This window comes from Sphaeramia orbicularis, chromosome 21, assembly GCF_902148855.1.
Source record: "Sphaeramia orbicularis chromosome 21, fSphaOr1.1, whole genome shotgun sequence".
NCBI classification, from domain to species: Eukaryota; Metazoa; Chordata; class Actinopteri; order Kurtiformes; family Apogonidae; genus Sphaeramia; species Sphaeramia orbicularis.
Window position 1 is genome coordinate 26892534 of NC_043977.1, and position 16945 is coordinate 26909478.

Genomic DNA, 16945 nt, shown 5'->3' on the forward strand with positions numbered 1-16945 from the left:
ACAGTAATTAAAACTATATCAAAATCATTACTTTCTGAAAGTTTCACTCAAATATCTGGGTTATTATGAGTAACTTGAAAATTAAAAATTGGTATTTTTGTGGTAACGTGTGGACAGGGCCTTTTAAGCAACTCAAACTTATAAATATAAATAATATTCACAAAATGATGAAAATCTAATACCTGAAACTCAATATATATATAACAGTCATCTATAGAATTAACAGACTGAATAAATTTTCAGATTTTTTTTAGATATAATTTTTAGCGTCAAATTTGAGCTATGGCTATGGTATAAAAAGTACAACTGATAATATCAATTGTACTTTTTACACCATAGCCATAGCTCAAATTTGAAGATTATATCAGTTTGATTTAATCAGTGGTAACTTTTTTCTGCAAATGGTATTTTAAAGGGAAAACAGTTCCATAAAATACAGATCTTTAGCTAAAAAATGAGCCCATTTGATAAATGATGTGTGCAAATTTACTTTTTCATGTTGATGTTCACTTTTGCTTGATCGGACCCCTTAACATTTACAAAGGTGTAACATGAAAAAATCTGAAGAGTAGGAAGAAAAGACTTAAATGTCCCTTGTGAAAATGACGGAAAGATGCAAAATATTTAGGCCACATTCTGGTCTCTGCATGTATTCAAAACCTTCTGTAAACTGAAAACATAACACATATATCTGTGTTGTGGGATAAAATTAGGATTACTGAAATTCATTGAAAACGGCAACACATTTAGGCGGCAACTGATTAAACACTGATCAAATCTGTTTCTAGAATTAGGCTTGTGAAAACCTCTGGAGTGATAATTATGTTTGCCATGAGTCAGTGGTTGTTTGAGCTTATCATACATATTCACATTCATGTTTTGGAAGCAAAAAAAAAAAAAGACAGATGAGGGAAAAAAGATCTGTCCCGATCAGGATCAGATGCAATGTTGTATCTGAGTTATAGCACTAGATTCTGCTTCTTTTTTAGTTTAAAGGCATATTTTTTGAGTATTATGTCTCAGGATCAGATAGGACATGGGTAGTGTGTCTTCATATAAAACTGGTACGGAGAAAGGCAGCCTGGTTCACTGAAAAACCTTAAGCTACTGGTCAACTCCTTCTTGTTCTAGATAGATAGATAGATAGATAGATAGATAGATAGATAGATAGATAGATAGATAAGATAGATAGATAGATAGATAGATAGATAGATAGATAGATAGATAGATAGATAGATAGATAGATAGATAGATAGATAGATAGATAGATAGATAGATAGATAGATAGATAGATAGATAGATAGATAGATAGATAGATACTTTATTCAATCCATAGGGAAATTTACACTCTTTTATAATTTACAATCTATCTTTTATATCTTATTGTCGCCCTAAGAAAGTTTGTGTATTTTTAGAATGTAAGCCCCGTTTTATGTATTTGGCTGAAGCCGTTCAATCTGAGCAGACTTTCCTATATCTGTCATTTTTAACGGTTTTCTCCCGGTATATTATAACTTTGTAATCTTAGTGATGTTTGTCATGTTAGTCGTTTGTCCAGGACAACAGATGGAAATTAGCTCCTCTGCTAAATCTGGTGCATGCATCTTGTTCTTTGTAACTAATGCCAATACACGCTGTCCTGTGACTAAATAAATAAATACAAACACAAAATAAATACAAAAAACTGACGTAAATGTGCAGCTCAAAATGTAATGTCAGATAGGTTATGTGGGGATAAATCACCCAGGCGCTAATACACAAACAGTATAGCTTTCAAATAAAACTGGAAGCAAAAACCTGTACAGGATACCCCTAACTGACATTCCCCCACTCAGTGTTGAGCAGGATGCTGTGGGCTCGACAGGCCCTCTGTACAGGAAGAACGTGTAAAAACCCTGATAGCAGCGAAGTTCTCGACCCACGCACGCCACCTCACTGGAAAAGCGTTTTTCACTGCTGCAGGAAGCCATAGGAAAATGCTACCATATGATTAAAAGGATATCAGCAGCAGCTTTTCTGTGTCAAACATCCGTCATTTACAGCAACGAGATAATCTTCATGATCCAAGCACTTGCTAAATATAGACACCCATCAAAACTGGGTCGGTAGCTCACTGAACAACTCCAGAAATCTAAAATTCAAGCATCAGTTTGTACTTGAATTATGTAGGGGCCCCTGCTGAAACACTGTGCTGATGCCACTGCCTTTTTTAATGCCTAACATTTAGCTTTAAAATTTATTAGCTGGGCTTTTGGCATAAGAGCAGAGGAAAAATATCACCTTTTTTTAAACATGACTAAAGAGTGTGGGATTATTTGTCCCTGTTATGGCTCATTAAAGATCTTTGGACTTGATTCAGGCTTTTGGAATAAATGACATACGTCAGCACTGCTAATGGAAGAACTCTACTCTGAATCCATCCATCTATCTATCTATCTATCTATCTATCTATCTATCTATCTATCTATCTATCTATCTATCTATCTATCTATCTATCTATCTATCTATCTATCTATCTATCTATCTATCTATCTATCTATCTATCTAGCTAGCTAGCTAGCTAGCTATCTAGCTATCCTTCCCTCCCTCCTCTGTCCATCCATCCACCCATCCATCCATCCATCCATCCACCCATCCATCCATCCATCCATCCATCCATCCATCCATCTCCCCATCCATCCATCCATCCATCCTCCCTCCCTCCCTCCATCCATCCATCCATCCATCCTCCCTCCCTCCCTCCCTCCCTCCCTCCCTCCCTCCCTCCATCCATCCCCCCTCCATCCATCCCTCCCTCCCTCCATCCATCCATCCACCCTCCCTCCCTCCATCCATCCATCCCCCCTCCCTCCCTCCCTCCATCCATCCATCCCCCCTCCATCCATCCATCCATCCCTCCCTCCCTCCATCCATCCAACCCTCTGTCCGTCTGTCTGTCCATCTATCTATCTATCTATCTATCTATCTATCTATCTATCTATCTATCTATCTATCTATCTATCTATCTATCTATCTATCTATCTATCTATCTCTCTGTCTGTATGTCTGTATGTCTGTTTGTCTTATGTTATGAACATTAAATAGAATCACAGATATTGCTGGATTTTAACAGTATTTTAGACATTCTAATATCAAAAGTTTAGACATTACCCTAATACCACGCCACATAACCTACTACAAAAGGCAAAAAATAAGAAATTATCTCCCTCGACTCAGAACAGTTTTGAGTACACTAATTGTCTCATGGGAACTGATCAACTCATGTGTTCAAAACAACACAGCTGCCGCCCTCCTGGGTACTACACAAAGACCCAGAACACTGTGACAGCACAATGTTCTCCTCAAAGCAAACGGTTTTGTTTAGTGTGCTGTCACAGACTCCTCATTTTAGTGTTGTCGTGTCCGCTGAACTGCTCCTGTTGACTGATTAACACAAACACATAAGCTAACAGGAATTACACATGTTCAATTCATTTTATTTACACGTTGTGAGTTTGTAACATTGACAGTCTTACATACAATAGCATGTTTGTCACATACACTTGCAGTTACTGATGTCTGCAATGGGTTGGATTTGCATTTTCCTTTGACCTCCGTTTGCTTATGTGTATTTGCATGTGTGTGTATATCTGAATTCCACGCATTCACCATCCTTGTATTCTTGTATTCTTCACATTTCTGAGCTTTGTAATATGAGGAAATCAAACATCTTAAGTGTGTGGGTTATGTCTAATACCTTGAAACCAATTTCTTATTATTAGTCAATGAGGCACTTGAATAACTACAACAATCAGTATCCTAAAGCAGGTTTCCTCTGCTTTGTTCAGACCAATTAGCACCATTAATAGCTTGTTAGGCTCTTTGTAATGGAAGGAAAATGCTGTCACTGCTTCAACATAAAGAGATCCATTTTGAACAACTTGAGACATTAAGAAGGCCACAGAATGACTGACAGCGCCAAAGACATTGAACCATTTTAACCAGTTTGCAAATCAGCCCCAGTAAACATTAGACATCACTGTGGTTGTCTTATAATGTCCTCCACAAGCACTAAGGTTTGAGCCTCAGCAGACCTAAAGCTAAGTGACCTGTGTTATCGTTGTGTATAATTAATGGGACTGCACTTTGCAAAATCACATTACCTGGACAGGAGAAAATGCACGAGGCTGGTGTGTTTCATTCATACAATGGAGATGAATGACTGTGTTGTTCATTCCCCTGCTAATAAACACACACTGTGTATGGGGCCAAAATAACCCAGTAATCTCCATCATATTCATAATGATATATTCAGTAAATTTAAGATGAAACTTAACACGAGCCACTTTTATTACTGCAGTTATCAGCGATGAAAAATACATGTACACTCATTAAAATAATGTTTATGTTATATACAACATAAAACTATCTCAATGTCTTTGTGGGTGAATGGTCTCTTTGGGATACTGAGATTTGAGTCCAGCATCTAAAGAAATGCTTTGGTCTAATGGGTAGCATGGTGGTGCAATAGTTAGCACTGTCACCTCAAAGCAAGAAGGTCCTGAGTTTGATTCTAATGCTAGGAATGTGGAGTTTGTGTGGGTTCTCTTCGGGTGCTCCAGCTTCCTCCCACCATCCAAAGACATGCACTAATAGGTTAAGGGGTTTATCTAAATTGCTCATATGTATGAATGTGAGAGTGATTGGTTGTTCATCTCTATATGTCCAGGTCATTATTGAAAATGAGAATCAGTTTTCAACTAAATTACCCGGTTAAATAAAAAATAACATCTCTCACTTTTCAGTTGTTTCAGTGTTTTGGTTGTGTTTAAGTGCTAAACCTATTACACAAAAATACCAGTTAGTAGCAGTTTTAGGTTTAGAAGATTATGATTTTGGATAAAATAGGTCTTTTAGTGATGTTAGCCATGAGGCCTTTCCACCTGAAGGCTTTACATAATCCTGCAAAATATCATACAATAATAACCTTTGCCCAAACAACATTAGCTTGTAAATATCAAGGTTGGGAGAAAAAACCTAAAAAGACAATTTAAGTTTATTGAGGAAAATGGCACGTCTGCTATTTTCTTTATAGTTAGGATCCATATGTTATTATACTGTATATAGAGTACTATTCTTATTCTTATTCTTATTCTTTTTTAAATATTTTATTTTCAGTTTTTTATATGCAATGTGTACAGACAAAATATACCAACAATATTAAGACATAACAGTAATAAACAAGGCAAGAAGGATAACCTTCTTACAAAAATTAAATAAATAAATGAATGAATGAATGAATGAATGAATGAATAAATAAATAAATAAATAAAGGGGAAAAACAGTCAGTGCAAAAGGTCAATATAGATGACCACATACCAATATGTCTAAATATGGCTGCAAAATTTTCAAAAAGGTGTCATAATGTTTTCTGAGACAGTAAGTGATTTTTTCCAGGGGGATGCAACTGTTCATCTCAAAAGTCCACCTATCAATAAGAAAAGGGCAGTCAGATCTCCATGACACCACTTATTCTTATTCTTATTCTCATTCTTATTCTTATTCTTATTCTTATTCTTATTCTTATTCTTATTCTTATTCTTATTCTTGCTGTCCCCATCAATTGTGCCACTATAAAACAAAGATGTACATAAACTACAGCTCAGCTTCTTCTATTATTTATTCATGCCACTTTATGATGCTAATTCCCACCACCACTTTCCCAGGCCAAAGTCTAAAGAGTTAAATATGGTGTAAACTATTCTATTCCAATACACTGAGAATATCTTTTCACTGTCCTCTAGCTGTCTGTTCTATGGCTCACCAAACAAAGACTTGGATTGATCCGTGCAACATTATTCCGGCCAGTCAGCAACAAGGGTTTGCAGTCCCAGGAGAGAGGTGGGGTAAAAGGGGCAGCATGAGGAAGAAGAGGGATGGTAAATCTGACCAATGCTAACGTAGTGAATTCCAAGGAGAGAGAGCTGAGAAACATCGTTGAAAGGTCTGAGGATGATGCAGACTTTGTTGTGTTTCAATCTGCACTGATAGCTTGGTGACAGTTTTACTTACATCAATTACACATTGGATAAAAATATCTGGATTTTATCTTCAGAGTGAAAGGTTTCAGGTCAAATGACTCTGTAGTGGACACTGATAGTGATAGACTTATTTTATTTTATCCCTATTCCAGTGTAATAGCACGTGTATAGCACGTGAATATCCAGTAACAAAGTACAAATCTAACTGCCTGTTTTTCTTGTATGATATGAGAAGCACTGAAATAAGAAACAAAAAGCAAAAAGTAGACATTTTTTTTTATCAGCATTTAACCCATAAAGACCCAGTGCTACTTTTGCAGCAGTTCTCAAATGAATTTTTCTCTCTATTTAACCGTGATTTTTCACCATTTATTGCAATATTATCTTCTTTATTTTGCTTTTTTTTTGGGGGGGGGGGGGGGGGGGGTTGAAAGCTCAGATTAAAATTGATGGTTATTATATCAGAAACAGAGAAAACTGAAGAAAACTTGACTTTTTCACTAAAATATATCATTAACTGAACATAAAGCCAGTGTGTCCATCCACTGTCATTGATGTAACTCCATGGGTTTTACTGGTGAATCAATGTTGTAGAAGATGACGGTGTTTCCATGGTAACTACGGAGCCTTTGAATGTCCAAATGGGTCATATCTGATGACCATGAAAAGATGAATAATTGTATTTTACACCAATTATTGACATGGATTGTTAGGATTTGTGGATAAACAGGTATTAAACAGTTACCTCAGTAGATGGTTTTGGTCGCCTGTGGCTGTTTGGGTCTTTATGGATTAAAAAACAGCCTATACATGCCTATTTGTAGTGTTAAAAATGCAGTTGTAGTGATGCTAGCTGTAGTAATGGGAGAGTTCTGAGTATCACAATCCACAGTACCTGTAGCTGATCATCATTCCCTCTGCAAAGTGTGTTCATGAATTTGGTTGCATCACTTCAGTAAGAGCAAGGAAGGGAGGGATTGTGTTTTTTTGGCTACAGAGATAAAATAGCAACAGTGCTTATGAGGAATGCGTAATCTTCCTTTAAAGATGCAAAGAAAATATCCATAAAGGGCTCAAGAATTCAGTCAATTTTGCTATGCAGCACCTCTGGGCCTTCTGCAGACTTGAAAACCACAAACTATTACCTGGGGACCCCATGTGAATTAGATATTACTCCCACACATGTGGATTCTCTCATTTACCAACATTAGAAATATTAATAAGCCACCACATAATAACTATTGAGCCTGCTGAAAGATGTTCATTACTGCACGCTGCAGTACAAGTCACCCATCTCATCATGTTTCAAGACTTTGCTCTTCTGAGAGATTTGAGCTTCATCTGTCTTTGAATGAGCTTCCATCCTGTGTAGTGAAATTGTACCTAAATTGCTCTAAAAACTTTTAGAATTGCCAGCCCAGCCTTTGTAATTCTGGATTGGGAAAACCAGAATAAAGTTATTGCTTTCACCAAGATATAAATTTGCCCAGGACTGATGGGATTAATATTGTCACAGGACTTTGTGCTTAGGGATTAGCACCACAGACAACCCTGCAATTACTACAAATAACCAGAGGGCCCTAGGTAATACTGGTCCCATGAAAGGAGGGCTAAGGTCTGTAATTAGGGACAGTCATTAATAAAGACACAATGGTCCTATTGAAATTATTGAACATAATATCAATTCTGCATTGGTTCTTGATCCATTTGCTTTGTGGAAAAATATGCCTAAAGCAGCAGCGTAGATGCATTAGTTGGATAACACTGTTTTGGAATGGGCAACCATCAGAAAAAAGATGATTCCCATGGATCAGACAATTTTTTAAAGTTTTTAAGTAGAACTGCTTGATTTTCATCCATGTCTGTTTATGAGAAAACACTAATATCCTCATTTCATTTGTCTTTATATAGATTTACCATAACCTGCATTTTCAGAATGTGTCCCTTCCATATACTCACATATAACATTTTCAGGTATACAGGTAATGCCACTTACATTACCATGCTTGTTTTGTTTTCTTTTTATCAGTATTATGAGGTAAGTATTTAAAGACCAACACATTCATTTAATATTACTTGTTTCTGTTAATGTCCACTATCAGCTTCAATATGATTTAACTATTTTATGGTTTTATGGTAGGACAGTTTCAGCATCCAAAGGACAGAAAAAACACTGACTCACACATGACTAAATTGAGTGAGAAATTATTTATTTATTTATTTATTTTTTAGGGCTTCACGTTAAAGCAGATTAATCCATCATCATGATTAATCTGAGTAAAAATTCTCACGCAATTAACCCATCTGCAGTGCAGAATGACTCTGAACATCTCTGCCAAAGCATTTCGGGCAAAAAAACCCATGATGGAACAGTCGATCGACATAAAGTATTATACACACTGCAGGAAGTTTTCTTTTCACCAAAGCACCTCCAGCTTAAAATACCATATTAACGTCAAGCATACTTTAGTCAGGGATTCTGCTAGCACTTCGGCCAACTTGCGACAAACATAAGTGCATACATATTCCTTTCTTTCTTGAGGAAGAAAGGGGTTTGTTCATGCAAAATGAAATAGGATTAATATAGATTAAAAATGAATGATATTTAATCGTGATTAATTGAAATTCATCCACAGCAACCTTGTGATTAATCTAATCTTTAAAATTTTAATTATTTGACATTTGAACATTTTTCTTACCTAACCTTAACTTTTGTTCAATTTTCAATATTCAAGAAACTCAGTCAAACCCCAGTCCTGCACTTAGTATTTCATATGAATTGCTCCCATTTTTTTATGTGCCATACTGCTGCAAAAAGAGTCTTATTTTATATGACAGTAGAGACTAAACTGAAACTGAACTGCACTGGTGAAGCTCCTGTCTGGCAAAGAAGCAAGGAGCGACATCATGTGTATCTACAGCCTCCCCTGGGCCAACGAGGGGAATGTGCAGTGACAGGGATGACAGTACAGGAAAAGTGACATTCAGAAGTAAAAGAAACATCTAAAGAGGGTTTATTCTGATGGAAAATTTAGTGCAGGGCCAATAACAATAGTGTGTTTTTTCCATTTGCATGCTGCAAATAAAGCAACAAAGGCCAAGGTGAAAGGGGAATATGTCAAAAAAGGTAATTAAAGACAGATTTAGTGGCTAATATTGGTACCTAGAAGGAACTGCATGGGGCCCTGGTGACCTCAGAAGCTGCAGCCAGAGCTTTATCTTTACCCATAAAAGGACTGCTGCTGACTCCTCGTCCAGACTTGACAAGACACATACATACACAAAACCACACACATATACTATTCCTGCCTCTTGTCCCAGATTATCTTCACCTCTCGCCCCCTGTTATCTCAACTCACTGTTTCCACTGACTACTTTTAAAAAAAAAAGGATCTTCTCTGTAAATTGTTCTTTCCATCTCAAGAGAATGAATCATCTCAGTGTTCAGCTCACTTTTCACAGCTTGTACCAGAGACAAGTCCTACCCAATGAACATCAGCGTTAGTCATATTATATCAAACTTGCTCATAGCAGGTGTCCATTTATAACAGCACAGATTTACTTAAAGTGCCTATATGTAGTATTTCTATTTTCAAAAACAAAGAATTAACCTGCAATTATCATTCAAGTGTTGGAATAACGGGCTCTGAAGTAATGCCATAGATCCCCGATGTTTTGGATTGTAAAGATATGAATTAAATATATTCGTACCAACAGGTCAGGGGATTTATGTGACCACTAGAGGGAGTAGTGAGTCACTCTGATGGTTTTCCCCACTGAGGAAAACTAGCGCCACAGGGTCTTTGACCAAAATGTCAGAGAGTGACAAAATGGGATTTGAACCACCAAGAAACAACTTTTAGAGTCAAAGAAGGTGACAAAGTGACAAAATCTAGAAACACTGTTGTTGTTCTAACCTCTGAGCACAGCTCTTAAGTAAAAGAATGGAGTTTGATACTGAAACGGCAGTGTTTTTTCTACAGGAGTGAATTTGATTGTGAGCCTTTGAAGGTAAAAAAGTTATGACATGATGTTATTTTCTTTGCTAAGCTCACCATTAATTGATCCATGGATCATACTAAACTAAGATAGTTCTGATGTTGTTTGTATGATTAAAAACAGATCTTTACACCGACTGCATAAACCATGTGGAAAACTGATTCTTTTTGTGGTTTTACTGTGCCTGTTTTCTGACTAAAAACAACACTAAGCTAACAGAGCTGTAATGTAAACTATTGGCTGACACATAACATAAGGATTATAAGATATAGTGGGGGTTTTTTTGACAGATTTTCAAAATAACCAGTTGTGAGATTTTGTTTGAAGAAGAAAACTTGATGATATAATAATACAGATGAGTGTAAACAATGAGCTTTATATGACATTAAGCAAGTGATACAGTCACTACATACATAGCATTAGGTGGATTTCCGATACATTTTTCCACAAAATAAAAGCGATATTTCTACAATTTCGACAAAGTACTTGTAGGTGTTTCGTTTGAAGAGTGTTTGGCTTCTGATGCATGATTCTAGTAAAGTTTTGTCTACCTGTCTCATGATATGTCGCAGTTTTTGCGGGGGGGGGGGGGGGGGGGGGGTGTCCATGGGTACCTCACAATTTCACTCTGCAAGCACACTTGATCATCCCAAGGTCAAGTCCTTATTAAAAGCAAAATGGATTTCTGGGAGAGAATTGTGCAGAAATCACCAACGAGTTGTGGATCCAGAATTTCCAAATGACCCGGGTAACATTTAATGAACTTTTATGTTACTGAATGTCTCCTGGCACCGGACTTGTCACGCCCGTGATTAGTGAAAATGCGCAAAATGTGTTTCCATTACACTTTTGCGCAATACATCCATATCAAAACATCTGAAAGACCACCTTATGAGAGCGTAAAAACATTTTTGCGATCTTTGACAGTTTTTGTGACATTTCTGTGTTTTCTATTGCGCAATTTACATTTTGCGCATTTCTGAGGGTAATGGAAACCCAGCTACTGATTCATTAGTAGTTTTGGAAGCCATAATAGTGTTCTGGTAGACATCTTCTGCCTGCTGTTGAGAGTTTGGAATACCAATACTACATATAATTGCACTGGAAATACTACAACACTAAAAAACAGTATATTTCATCCAGGTCCTTTAAACTTCAGCTCAATTATACTCAATAACTACCACACAGCTGGTCATTTGTGATTTTTAATGATTCACTCACTCATGTGGAACAGTAAACTAAATATCTTTGGATTTGTGTCCTGCTGAAGTTTTTCCATAGTGAGGTATAAGTTCTTTTAGATCTTCCACCACTGGTTACATGCCTAACCTGTGCTAATGCTGTGAATCACTGTAGCTCTGGTCCTGTAGCTGACACCCCAACTATCTGAGAACATTGTGGTTTGATCTGCGATTAGCGCTGCTGCAAGCTAAGCTCACATAGGGCCCTAGCTTTCTGTTCTCGAACCTACTGGGGATGTAGCCGCACAAATACCAGGAGTATTTATGGAAGGCCTGGGTGTCATGGCAACAAGGGGATTGTGTGCAAAACGCAGAGGGGAATGAAAAGGCCAAGCTATACACAACTACTGATTGCACTGTATTTAAAGGGGAATGCCAACCAATTTATGTACATCAGATTGCGAAGAAGTCCCCCCCCCCAAATGCTCTGTGTTGAGACTAAACTTTTCTTTTGCGCTCTGTTGGTGAAATATATGACACTAACTTCACTGCAGTGTTGAGCCATTTGCAAGCCACTATAACTGTACATCATTCCCACATTGTTTAAGTGTCTGCGCCGCATTATAGATTTAGCGATATCCATTGTGTAGGATTCCATCAATATATTTCCTTCAACAGCATTGGGAATTCATTTTGATCCTTAATCGTTAAAGATGCTTTTATTATGGAGCTGACACTATATACACAAGATAAAGAGAATGAAGAGGGAAAACTGCGTGCAACAAACATCTGCAAGACTGACAGGTTTATGGGCGGTGCATAAAACTCCAAGGCCACTTTTTAGGAGAATTTATAGGTGTAATTAACACATCCACTTTAATACCTAAAAACAGAGAGAAGGAATAATATGTCATTTACTTCAAGATTCAAGATGCATGAGATGAGAATTTTCCACTCTATTGTAAAACTGTATTTGGCATTTGTTGGTCTATTTAATTTATTATCAGTTCCTGGTTCTTTTCCAGTACAAATATTGTAGATAAAAATATACATTTCCAAAGACAAACACACAATCAGCCAAGCTTTTTTAGTCACCAATGACTTGCTTGTGCATTAAAAATAGGTTAAAGACACAAGTAAATTAAACCAAATTCTCTGAACACTTACACACTTGAAATCTGTCAAACCTCCTTCAGATGAATAAGAATACCCTGTTGAGCCAATAAGTCTATCATGTATTCATATTCTGGACTTTATAAAACACTGAAGCTGGTTCATATGATGCCTGTAGCTGTGAGACAAACCAGACTGCAGCAGTATTCCTGTTGTGCAGATTATATTTAATTAGGCAGGTTGGGCCTGTCCACAAGCTATTAAATAGCCTGAAGCATTTACGTGTTTTACTGGCGTGTACGGTTTTCCACTGTTCATGATAGCTTTTCAGCACACATGGATTGGATAGTGCTGGGTTATGAGTGGCTTGTTGAATTCAGTGGTCCCTGCATTTGATTTTCTGGTAAACAACTCAGTTTAATGATGTGACTACTTTACCATCACATCAGTCCCATATTTTAGGGTAGAATGTGAATATGAATTTACTCTTTACTAAAGGTGCACTGGTTGTACATGCTTACGAGCTTCTTTGAAGTTTGTGTTGGAGTCTGTTTGGTACAGAGGACCGGTCATTTGTTGACATTAGCCGACTCCATTACTGAGCTAACAACAGACTCGGTTGCCTACATCCATAACAGCCTGTACACAGACGTCTATGTAAAGGTCTTGGGTTAGATATTCCTCTAAAATGCCAACATTTTCTCCTGAGTTCTTTCATGCCTCTCTACTGCTGCAACAGTCTGAAACATCAGCTACTGTTTCCTGAAAAATGCAATCAGATATACGTGCATTTCCATGCAGCTGTTTTTAAACACATTTATCAAATTAACTGAAAATTCTCCATTGAAAATGTTAAGAAAAGTTGAATTAGTGCAAAAAATGTCTATGCTTGTAAGAAGTTTAAAAGTATATTAATGAAAGATACATGAGGTTAAGAGCAATGCAAACAATAGCAAAATAATTGTGTGGAGCAACAAACATTCACGAAATTCATATAAGAACTGTATATTGCTTTTATTTTTTATGTCAAATATCTGTTGCTAATCTTTTTTTAGTTGTTACTACGGAGAGTTGCATCTAAATTTCATTGTTATACACTGTACAATGAAAACAAAGAAATTCTGTTCTATTCTATTCTATTCTATTCTATTCTATGAACCAAGCAGGAATGCCGTGTCAGATGAAAAAAGCAATGTAATACCACCATGTATGAAGAGCTGTAGGAAGAAATGTCAGTTTGACAAACTGTGAAGGAGACTGAAACATATGATCCAGACCAGTGGTTCACTTCCATGTGTTCTACAAAAGCTAAAACCAAGTTCTTCTTCTTCTTCGTTTTTTTTTTTTTTTTTTGGCAAATGCCTCTTGATATCAGCTACCCTATCAGGTAGCTCAGGTAGTATGCTGTTGTATGAAATTCTACATCAAATGGGCACAATTTTAATCCGTGATGATTACGATAATGATGAGCTATTTAATTTGCAAAGCAGTAAGGATGTCAATGTGGAGAATTTTATATTTTCATTTCATTTGGTCAATTTTCAGTGAATTATGTTAACATGTTTGAGAACCTCCAGCTCCAACAAGAATTTTTCTAAATGCGTAAGCACACCCAAATCTTGAATAAATACCTTTTATCTTATAAAAATGTACATTTTTATAAAAGTATGAATTGTTTGATTCAAATTATTTAGTTCAAATGCACAGCAAAAGCAAAGTAATAACATCCCATTTTAAATCCACATCTCTGTGGTACTGCATATTGGCTTGTGTTATAATGGAGCTCGGTTTAAATCAATTAAATCAAGATACTTTCATAAAGTTTATGGCTATGTAATCTAATCTGAGTCACATTCATAATTGTTTCCATGGCAGTAAAGTGGGTTGTGTATGTATATTACATGTATATGCATATCGACAAGCAGAGAGTTTCCAGCTGATTCAGCTTGTTATACTAACAGAATCAATGTACTTAAGTCAGGATTTAATGTTAAAGATTAATGCGGTCTGCCTTCCTCCTGTTTGATTACAGTTTGTGCCTTTACAGATTCATATTTAAAGATGTTCTGCTTTCTACTGTTTTTAGGTTTGAGTGTTTCTTATTTTCAACAAACTCTCCAGCTACAGCCGCTGGCCAGTGTCTTACAAAAGGTCATCCTATATTCAGGTCAATATGGAAATTAAAAAAATCCATTTGAGTGATTCTGTGCATGCTCTCGTCCTAATCACACAGATCCATGTTCAGACAGGCGATTGTTCACTTCTAAATCTGTGTGATGAATTACTGTCTGATGGCAAACTGATGATGACCAGGATGCGTTGAGCGCCATCTTCGCAGACCTTTGCTGACCCACCAGCTGGCCTCTTGAAGAGGCTGTTAACATGATTTTAACATGAATGACACAGTTTGCATACACATGGGCCTTTCACACACAAATGCTGTCCACACAGGTGCTTTGTAGGCCTTCTTGGGACTCTGTGAACGTGAGCAGCATATCATAGTGCTGCTAAATAATCCTCTCTACATCCTCTATCTTTACACTCGCTCTCTCCTCCCTATTCAGATTGCCCGTCTCCTCTGTCTTATTCTCTGTGATGATGCTCTTCCTCTGATTCTCTCAGCTCTGCCCTCTGCGCTCGCTCAGTGTCGTCGTTTTCACAGGCATGCAAGTCTCAGGCAAAGATTTCCTAATGTTTATCACCAGTCAAGTGGATGCTGTCAAGGAATAAATAACCGTCGCATTTGGTGATTGCTTGATGAGATGTAATTAGGCGTGCCAACTGTAGATTAATCACAAGAAGTCAGTTGCTAAAGCATTGCTCTCAAGGAGGGAGCCTGGAATTAAAAAGGACTGACATTAAGACGTGCAACGTACACTCAATCCACTATCATTCAATTAGAGACATTTTAATAAATATACCCTTAAAATTATGGTCAAAGGTGGTTGAAATATTTTACCACAGCTAATTTATCCCCATCTAATATGAGTAAAATTATTGCTAATGTAAAAAAAATCTATCATCACATCTTGACTTTCTGCTCCCTGACAGAGGTCACTGTATTTGTACAATCAGGCTTTTGAAAAAAAAAGGGAATTCTGTAAGATCAGATCAAACTCCAGATGTAATGTTATGATGGTTTGTTTACAGCTTGCTCCTGAGGTAGAGTGTGTCTGAGACAGTTTGGTTTTAATTCATCTCCACCCATGCACACTTACATTCACTCTTATTTTGGACATCTTGATTTGTAAGCAAGGTTGTGACAAAAACCTCATCGGCATCACTAATTCAGACACATTGAATATGAAAAGTTAAGACTAAGAAAAGGTTCTGGTACGTGGCTTAATCATCTGGAAACAAAATAGAATGGACAGAAAAGGAGAGGGAATTGTGCAAGAAACAGACACAGACAGGGTGGAAACACAAAAAATATGTAAGCAAACCCTGACAACGTGCTGAAAACAGAGACCAGATTGAAACAGCAGACAAATCAGCCGACACTGATCAAAAGAAGAAAAACAGCATGGTCACTGAGATGGAAGAGCAAGAGAGAGAAATGGAAGGAAAAGGAAGCAGGAGGAAAAACCAAACAGAAAGTCTTTCCTACCTCTGGCAATTGCTTCTCCCACTATAGTCCATGTAACATCCTTGTGAAGTCGATGAGTGAACACCCAGCCACCCTGCCAGTTGCTCAGTCACTGGGCTCCAGGATGTGGAGTCGTAGCTGGGCTGGACTTGTGTCTGGTTTTCTGCTGTCTGGTTCCCAGTAAACAGGCAGGCGGCAGGCAGAAGCCGAGTCCTCCTCTCTGTTCACACAAACACACTTGGCTTCATGCAGCACGACAGCAGAGGCACTGGAGCCTCAGCAGGGACAGCAGCAACATCCCTCCCATCTACCCTGAATTAATTAAGCCTTTTTTCTCCCTCGGCTGCCTCCCTCCCTGCCTCTCTCTCTCTCTCTCTCTCTCTCTCTCTCTCTCTCTCTCTCCTCTCCTCTCTCTCTCTCCCTCTTTCGCTCTCCCTCTCTGGTTCTCATGTGCGCATGGTTAATGCTCTCGCTCTTTTCTGCTTCCCTCTCTGTGCAGCTTCCTCTCATGCTCTCTTCCCTCTTTCTGTGTCGCTGATCAACAGCTGTGAATGGGTCTCCTCCTCCATTTCACCTTTTCTGGGAGTAAATTTACCTTTGCTCTTTACTATTTTTGGTTAGTTTTGTTTGACGATTATAGCTTTTTTTTCCCCTCACAACAGTGCAAGCATTTTGTATAAGTGTAAATAATTTAGAATTTAAGGGGGTAAAGACAACAACACACAATGAACAATGCCATTCTAAAAGCATATCCACTTGAGAACCAGCACTGCATTTTCGTGCTCTGTAGGGAATAAGGTTCACAGCTTTACTTTAAAAAACACTGTCCTCTGAAAATGTTGTTCCATAAAAAAAATTCAAAATGAATCTGAAATTACTGCCGTTTTCGATCCATTCCCAATCAAGACAATTTATTCAATGTAAAAAAGCCAAACTTTTACAGTCCAGGTCCTCAGGAGGATATGCAAGCTCTCACTGAACAAACATCAGAAGTCAGAAGTGTTGTTTGAGGGTGTGATAAGCCCCATATCAGAGCAGGTACATTC

General features: G+C 37.5%; 1 protein-coding gene across 1 annotated transcript in view; it reads right to left on the reverse strand.

Annotated features, from left to right (window-relative positions):
* Nucleotides 1–16256, reverse strand: part of LOC115412330 (diacylglycerol kinase beta) — a 125661-nt gene extending 109405 nt beyond the window's left edge. Inside the window, 1 exon segment of the mRNA XM_075353450.1 lies at nucleotides 15921–16256. The gene's annotated coding sequence lies outside the window, so the exon portion shown is untranslated.
* Between the last annotated feature and the right edge of the window lie 689 nt (nucleotides 16257–16945).